The following is a 9,057-nucleotide window of genomic DNA, read 5'->3' on the forward strand; positions in this document are numbered from 1 at the left end:
ACACAGGTTCTGTGCTAGGCTAAGCTACCGGTGGAACCGTCAGACAGCGTTACAACACGCACGGACACGAGAAGGGTATGTATCGACTTGACTTACTCTGGGGGTTACGGTGAATAAGCTAAAGTCCCAATAAGTCGGCGTGTTCCTTTAATATACAGTGAGCTATGTGGCGCCCCGGCTGTTTCCAGTCTTTATGCTAAGCTAACCTCCTGGCTCCAGCGTCACATTTAACAGACAGATAAAAGAGTGCTATCAATCTTCTCATCTCTTGGCAAGAAAGTAAATGAGTGTATTTCCCAAAATGTTGAACTTTTCCTTTTAACTAGTGGGTTTTCTTACCAAGCTGCAGAGACTGGCAGGGTTGTGTTTCCTTAGAGGTTAAATCCCTTCTGCACAGCACAGATGTGGAGATGCATGTTGGTCTGTATCACTGTAAATTGGAGGGAAAGGAACACATTGAGCCAAATGCTGCATGCCTATGTTCCCCTGCATTCTTTACATTGTACTACTAAAAGCTAGTTCACATGTGTTTGCATTTCAATTTGTTAGTATTTGCATTCACAGGATGGACTGAGGGAGACTTTTGCATTTTAAGTTGATGGCACCCGCACACTAAAAGAGCCATAGCATGAAAGCCTTTTTGAAGGACACATTCTTGCCCCACTGCTCCCTCAGCAATGAGAGGCCATAAACATGATGAAGATTTATCACTGATGCTGCTGATGGATGCAGTTAAAACCACCACTCTTACACTGCCAAGTCACTGAACTCTCCTCCTAAGGGTGCAGTTGAGTGAGGTGATAGCTGTATCTTGTCCACAGTGATTTATCTGAACTGAGTTGACAATGAGAAAATTGACAAAGAGCCTAGCAGAGAGCAGAGAGATCGTCCTGTTCCTTCAGAGATTTTTTCTTACTGTATCGCACTCCGTGTCCACATCTTTACAACAAATCACTAAAACTAAGCTGCCACACAAAACAAAATGTTAGTCTGTTTTTTTTGTTGAAGCCAAAACTGTGATCACAATTACATGTGTGTAATCTGTGTTAACGGTGTGGGCAGTCCAAAGGTGTATACAGTAAAGTAACAGGCAAGCTGAGAGGGACACAAATCAGTAATGGTCTGGTTGAGACCGGATCTCAGGTCAGCATGTATTTCCAGGGATTCTCAGCGAGTCATCAATGTTTTGTGGGTTTTATCCATAACAAACGAGTGACCCCTCAACAAAATGACAACTTTATTTCCAAAGAGAACGAGAGAGAGAGAGAGAGAGAGAGAGAGAGAGAGAGAGAGAGAGAGAGAGAGAGAGAGAAATGGAATGAGGGGCACAATAATGTTGATTGCTTTTGACAGAGGCACTGAGAGTGATTATAGATCTGCGATGCTGCATGTAACATTGTACCCAGTGTGAGAGAGAAGAATTTCCAAATTCAAACACAAACATCCCAAATTTGACCAGATAACCAACATGAACAAAATGCCAATCATGTTGGGAGAACACACAGAGAGCTGCAGTCTAGCAACAGAGTATGTCTTTACCTGCCACAAACAGTTACAAAGCACATCATATTGACACATGCACGCATGCACACACACATGCACGGCCGCATGCATGCACGCACGCACACACACACACACACACACACACACACACACACACACACACACACACACACACACACACACACACTGTAATATTGTTATTTTCATCGTGATATCCATTAGTTATGTTCATGCTGCTGTTCAATATTTTGCTGGTCTATATTTTTATATAGTTGTTGCTTTTGCACGAATGTTACGTTTGTCTGCATCTTACAGTTTTTTTCTATTGCTAAATGACAGTGGGCACAACTGGAGTCACATGTGCAAAACTCTAACCACAGTCTGCATTACCAACAGTCACCTGAGCTAAACAGTTCACATCACCTGCAAAACTCATTCAAAGCAACACAACTCTTAACACACGTCTCAAAACAGACTCAGTGCAGCCAAACACTATGCACAACCCTCACTGAGATAACACACACTGTCACTCAGAACACACTGAGAGGAAAAACACTAGCAGCACACACCAATACAGAAATTACAAACTTTTTCATCTTTACAGTTTGAACAATTTGAGTGACTTGACACTACTCAATAGTTTATTTAAGGAAATGATATACCAATTTTTACATAAGGTAAACAAGAAGGAATGAAAATCAGCAGTTTTCTTTAATATAGTATTTTGTCTCTAGTAATTTATGGAATTACTGGGGAAAAAAACTAAAGGTACATATGTAACAGTAACAAAGAATAGTGTAACTAAGCCTGCCTCTCTCCAGCATCATGCAGCAAGTTCTCTTCATCACATTGGATGTCTGCATCATCTCTAAATGCAAATGAATGTGGTGTTTCCATTGCTTTCACCTCCATTACCTTCTGAAAAACAGTAAGAACGCAGTTTTACTATTGTAAAGATATAGTGTTTTTCACTTTTTTTTTTTATAGCTGTGTACATAACCTCAGACATCTTACCTGGACATATTGGTATCTTTGCTCTTTTACCTGTTTCTCTAAAACGGTACAGTGTATAATTGTTTCCTTCTTATTTGGTGTTTGTACACAAAAAAAGGCTTTCTGAGCTTTCTCTGTATAAATACCATATATGTTCACTAACTAGTCTAAAACAAGACATCTGCTTAAGCTTTCAGCTAAAATTGCAATCAGCAGTGTTTGATAGGCACCCAACTGAAATCTATTCTGTTTTGAACGCGTGGTTAACAGTTTTGACAGCAGTGTGTTAACATTTGAACAAAGTGCTGTAGATCCACAGTGTTGTGCACCTTGTGGTTATGGGAAAAGTGTGTAGAGTTTTGAAAACTGTGTTCAAGCAATGAAAAACAAACTAGCGTTTGGTCCACATGAACTGCTGCTGTGCAGACTGTAGTTAGAGTTTTGCACATGTGACTCCAGTTGTGCCCACTGTCATTTAGCAATCGAAAAAAACTGTAAAACTGTATGTAAATGTGTATGTTTCCCTGTTGTATATGTGCTTTAGCAATACTATTTGTCAATATGGTCATGCTAATAAAACCTCTTTGTATTTGAATTTGAGAGAGAGTTGCATGAGAAGATTCCATTCCTTTAACCTTATTGTAGTTGATCAGGTATCACAGATTAGTTCAAAGTCAAAGTTCTGCTCAAATGGAAAACAATTACTCTTAAACACACACGTAGACACATTTATTGTAATCATTTTTAAGCGGCATGTAATTTCTTTTGCACTGACAAGAATATTGCATCTTATGTAATACTGGGCAAGTCATCTTCATGCGGTTGGATTGCACACTACGCACAAATTTGAGTGTGTGGACTTAAACATGCTAGCACAGGCATGCAGGGAGTGTGGTGACAGAGCAGGTCTAATGTTTTAGGGTGGTTGCTCGACACACACACACACACACACACACACACACACACACACACACACACACACACACACACACACACACACACACACACACACACACACACACACCTAAGCTGCTGGTGTTAGGGTGGCTGTGTGAATAAGCAGACTGTGACTCACACAACGAGCAATTTATTTATTTATTTTTTCACAACGTCAAAGCGTGACACCTGCGCTGTCCAGGCCGTCACATAATGTCACTGAACCACACCCCACCCTGCTTCTGACGTAAATACTGCAAATGAATCCGGCCTGTCTGCCCCTCGAGGCACAGAAAGGCCTTTTCGGGCTCGCCATGTTTTTAGGAGCATTTAATGGCTGCAGCGATGATGACCACATTTCCATTGATGCATTTATCGATTTCCCCAGTCATGTGTCGAACTGAATGGTGCCGGCGATTTTCTTTTTAAGGCCGAATATTTCCTCAACATGTGTAGAAGTCCATTGATAGCATGTGGTTCCATTTAATGTAGACACATAAAACAACAAGCAGGAAGCATTAAAACCATGTGAGGCTGGCTGTGCAGCTCTGCAAGGGACCCACTCCTCAATTCAGCCTGTGTACTCACCGGCCAAGAAAGGGACACAAACACATCACACACACACCATGCACACGCACACGCACACGCACACGCACACGCACACGCACACACACACACACACACACACACACACACACACACACACACACACACACACACACACACACACACACACACACACACACACACACACACACACACACACACACACACACACACACACGCACACACACACATATACCTGTTAGACTAAAGCAATTAGACATGTTGGTTCTCCATATTAGAATAATAAATACAGACTGCAGTACTATACTGAGTTAATGCTTCTCTTTCAGCCCTCTGTGCCCTATTAGAATAAACAGAAGTGCTTTGCAGGTTTGGGAAAGTTGACAAGTGGCAAACAGACCTATGAGTTTAAGTAGCATTCACATATATTTCTTCTGGTTTATTTAAACTTACTTTAAACAGCTCCAGTTTATATAACGTTGCCATACAGAGCGGTGCAATCACTGTGAGAAAGTTTAGATAATAACTGAGAGGTACAGTATATTTTTAATTAAATGTGGTGTGCGCTCCTAGGATTGACCAGACTCTATTTTAAATGTGCTGATATAATAAACCCCACTCATGTGGCTCTCCGAGGAGGGGAAAACAAATGCTTATTTGTACTACTGTTTGACCCAGCTCTCCCACTGGATATCATTTATTTGTGACACCCCGTAGGGCTGAGGGCTCTTTCGGATTCCCTCCATGGTAAACAGTCATAAAAAGCCCAGGATTCAGTTGCACAAACACAAATAGCTGACTATTCATAGCACTAATGAGAGCTGCCAGGGACACCAGCAGGCCTTGAAATGCACTGTCGCCACTCGTAGAGTTATGGCACGGCTTGGGGTAGAAATCATGGCTGGGTGAAGGGCTGGAGTTGTAAAGGAATTCCTGTATAACTTTGCCTTTCCATTGTATTTTCTTTTTTTTGTTTCCTCCTCTAATTCAGCTGCTTTCTTCTACAAAGACCATCTATCTTCTTTCTCTCTGTCTGTTCCCTCTTCACTTTGTAATCTTCCTCTTTTGCTCTGTCCAAACTCATGATGGAGACATTTTCATCACAACAACGTTTTTTTTCCGCAGTATCTTTATATACCACATTACAGTAATTCTGATTATGCCTGTTTGTGCATAACCTGATATGCCCTCACATAACCCTGTCACGTCAACCATGCTGCAGATTGGATTATGAAAGTGTCAAGTCTCTCCCTCATGGGCATAAGCTATTTTCTAAGTAAGACATTAACTTGCCATTACCCCCCACAAACCACAATGAAGGGGTGTGTAATTTAGCAGCGTACTGATTGATTGGTCTGTTTATGTTTTCGTTTGGCCTGACAGGAATTTCAGACTTCAACTTTCAAATTCCTTGCAGATGGCCAGCCGGGGCCTTTATAGCCCCACTGTAATTAACCTTTGGAGGAGAATAACAAACCAGTACACAGGGGCGCTGTGGCCTGGCTCAGCTGCTTTGATGTGGTTCATGTGTTTGCTCTGCCATGCAATGGATGGGAGGTGAACTCTGCTGACATGTCCGGGGCTGCTGAGGGGCACATCACACCACCAGCAGCATGGAAGGAACTGTTATCGCCGCTCTGAAACATTGACTACATTTACCTAAACAGAGGATCTTGGCCATCAGCCACAGTCTTAGTAGCACATATCATATCCTTCAGTGGACTCACCCTGTGGCCTCAACTGAACCAGTGAACATATTCCTGTTGAGCTTACATGACCTGACTACTGATTTTTAAAATATAGCTGCCAGCTTCTCTCTCCTCCTTTTACCTGTAGTCAGTGGTGGAAGACATATTCAGATGCTTTAGTTAGGTAAAAATTAGCAGTACCACAATGTGAAAATACTCCAGAAATATACTTGAGTACATGGACGCCTGGTTATGTTTTAAAATGGGGGAGCAAACTTGGAAAGATAGCCTATGTAACTGATCACAGTTAAGCTTAATGGCATGTTTCTTACATTTGTAAACAGTCACACTCCTGTGTGGATTGACAGACTGTGATTGGCAAACGATCAGTGATGGGTTTGACTTGGTTATGATTTTTTTATTATTTGCTTTTGTTAGTTGTTGAAATTAGTAAAATGAGGATGGACATAGACCGAATCACCATGATGTCACGCTAACACAAAAATCACTTCCGTGTGGACAAATAGCCGTTGATTTCAATTGCAGAGACACGTGAAATTGGGAAACTAGTTTTGTTGTCAGTTTCAGCCGTAACATTTAATGATATAGTTAAACGCAGAGATCCAACCTATCTGACGTTTATACTGTGCTTATTTTCTATACTGTGTTGCTTTGCTAGCGTCTTTGATAAACCAAATCTAGTGTTACGAACATGCTTGAGAACATGTATTGATACCGAAGTGTTAAACCTGCATTCGTTGATTTATTGGCCTTTATATGGCTAACCTATTAGCAAATAGTTGTTTATTTAAACATCAAGCAGACACGTAGCAACATTAGCAGTTTTTTGAAGTCTTCTTTTGGTACCCTGATGAATGTAAGTTTAATATTCAGTCAGTAAAATATGTAATTACTAAACATTTACTTTGTACTAAATTTGGGAATGCCCATTATATGGAATGGTCCCTTTTAGAGGGTTGTATGTGTTCATATATAATTAGTATTTTAATATTTTACCTGCTCAGGGTGGAGCTAATTTTAAACTTTAGACGGAATTAAATCCACGAATCAATGTATCATGTTTTATAAGATGACATGTTTTACACTGTGAAAATATCTCCATTTATTGAGCAGAATAAAGAAAAACAAAACTTTAGATAGCCTGTTTTGTATATGCCTGCAAAAAAATCACTTGATACCTGTAAAATCTTTATCTTTATGTACTACTTCGTACTTGACTGAAAACCCCAGAAAACAGCCATGTTTGACTCCATCAAACAGTTTGGTCTGGAGGTTATTTTGGCTCTATCCTGCAACACTGTGGTGGCTTTTAATTAGCTGGGGCTTAAGTGGGAGCTCCATCATCAACAGAGCGTGTCGAACACATCACTGTTTCTCTGCTCATTAAGACCTGCAGTGTAGCTTTCCACTCGGCAGGCCCGGCGGTGTAGCATTGCAGACACCTTATACGAGATCTTCATCATTCATATAGAGTGCCATTTACCGACTGGCATGAGACCAGTCAGTCATCTCTGTTCCCACTGAAAAAATGTTACAAATTTGTGAGGAGTTAATGCTAAACAGACCGTTGATGTCTGGCTTTGCATTCTTTCCCATGCGCTGATTTGCTTCTTGCACAACTCTGTGTGTTAAGTTAAGTAATATGGCAATGCCTTTGAGCTGTCAAGTATGTACATTTCCTGCTGAATTACCTCCTGCTGTTTTTTATATCACTTATAGTTTTGGTTCAAGACTGCTTTGTGATTGGCAATGTGATCCAAATATTTAATTTACTTATTTTTCTTAAACAACATGCCACTGTGGTATGTATTCCACACTAATATATGTGAGATCTTTTGTTCTCCCACTTCTAAAGATCCTATCTACCAGCAGACTGAATTCTCACCCACATTGCTACAGTAGGTTTTTTTTTCTTCCTTCAAACAACGTCTCCATGTGCATTTTAACTGGCCTGGGGAACAATGTTGGCCTTGTGAAGGCTTTCCATGCGTTTTCTGTTAAGCACGTGGCATTTCAGAGTAACAGATTCCTTTGAATGCTTCACAATGGCAATGGATTTTCTGTGTCAAAATGTGGGCAAAGTGGATTTGGGTTCATTTAAAAAAAAAAAAAAAAAAATGGCGTGCTCACTTAGATTAGAATTTACTAGTCTTGCATTGTCAGACCTTCCACAGCACTGCAGAGAAGGGTCTGGCTAGTCCACACAGCATTCCGTGATGGGAGAAGAACTCGCTCTGGTTTATTGGCATTTCTTTAAACCAATAACAATCGTCTTGGGTGGTGCTAAGTGCCGGACAGAGCCACTGTGGTGCTGCAAAATAGCCTCGGGAAGGAGCTTGTTTTGGTGGAACATGTGTACGTTCAAAAGTTGTTTACAGTTTTGTTCGATTGCTAAACAACACTGGTCACAACTGAAACCACATGTGCAAAACTCTAAACAGTTCACATCACCTGCAAAACTCATTCCAAGCAACACAACTCTTCACACACGTCTCAAAACAGGCTCAGTGCAGCCAAACACTATGAACAGTCCTCATCGAGGTAACACACACTGTCACTCAGAACACAATGAGAGTAAAAACACTACCGTCAAACACCAATACAGAAAATACTAACTTTTCATCTTTACAGTTTGAATAATTTAAGTGACTTTACACAAACAATATTTTCTTCAAGAAAAGAGTGAAATTATGTTCTTTTCTTTTTATTTTATACCAGTAAACAAGGTACACAAAATCTTCAGTTTTCTTACCTACACTCTGTAAATAGATATACATTTTTATTTTGTCTGTAGTAATTTACGTAATTACTGGAAATGTTACAAACTAAAGGTACGTAATAGTTCAGAAGTTTTACAAGTTTTTTAGCAACACATGTCCTATCTTGCCATGAACCTGCATTATCTATACGGTAAATACAAATGACTGTGGTGTTCCCATTGCTTACACCACCATTACTTTGTGAAAAACAGTAAGTGTGCAGTTTTACTATAGTAAAGGAAGTGTTTTTACACATTTTTTATAACTGTGTATGTAACCACAGACATCTTACGTGGACATATTGGGGTCTTTGCTCTTTAACATGTTCACTGTGTAACGGTACAATGTGTAACTGTTTCATTCTTATTTGGTGTTTCTTTATTTCCAAAAAATCTTTCCGAGCTTTCCCTATATATATATATATATATATATACAGTATGTGTTCACTACCGTAACAAGTCTAAAACAAGACACCTGCTTATAGCCTGACAAGCCAGACCCACATCAAGATGTTGGGTCTGGGAACTCACCATTGGCAGGGCTCAATCCGAGGGGTGGGATAAACGGTTGTCTTTCAAATTCCCTCTGCA

At 40.3% G+C, this 9,057-nt stretch overlaps 1 long non-coding RNA gene across 1 annotated transcript; it reads left to right on the forward strand.

Moving 5' to 3' along the window:
* The first annotated feature begins 1,892 nt into the window (after positions 1–1,892).
* LOC116050400 lies at positions 1,893–8,766 on the forward strand. Its single transcript, XR_004105087.2, has 3 exons — positions 1,893–1,915; positions 8,041–8,052; positions 8,478–8,766. It is a non-coding gene; the product is annotated as an uncharacterized LOC116050400 (long non-coding RNA).
* Positions 8,767–9,057: the final 291 nt, after the last annotated feature.

Source organism: Sander lucioperca, chromosome 2 (genome assembly GCF_008315115.2).
Source record: "Sander lucioperca isolate FBNREF2018 chromosome 2, SLUC_FBN_1.2, whole genome shotgun sequence".
In the NCBI taxonomy this organism is placed as follows: domain Eukaryota; kingdom Metazoa; phylum Chordata; class Actinopteri; order Perciformes; family Percidae; genus Sander; species Sander lucioperca.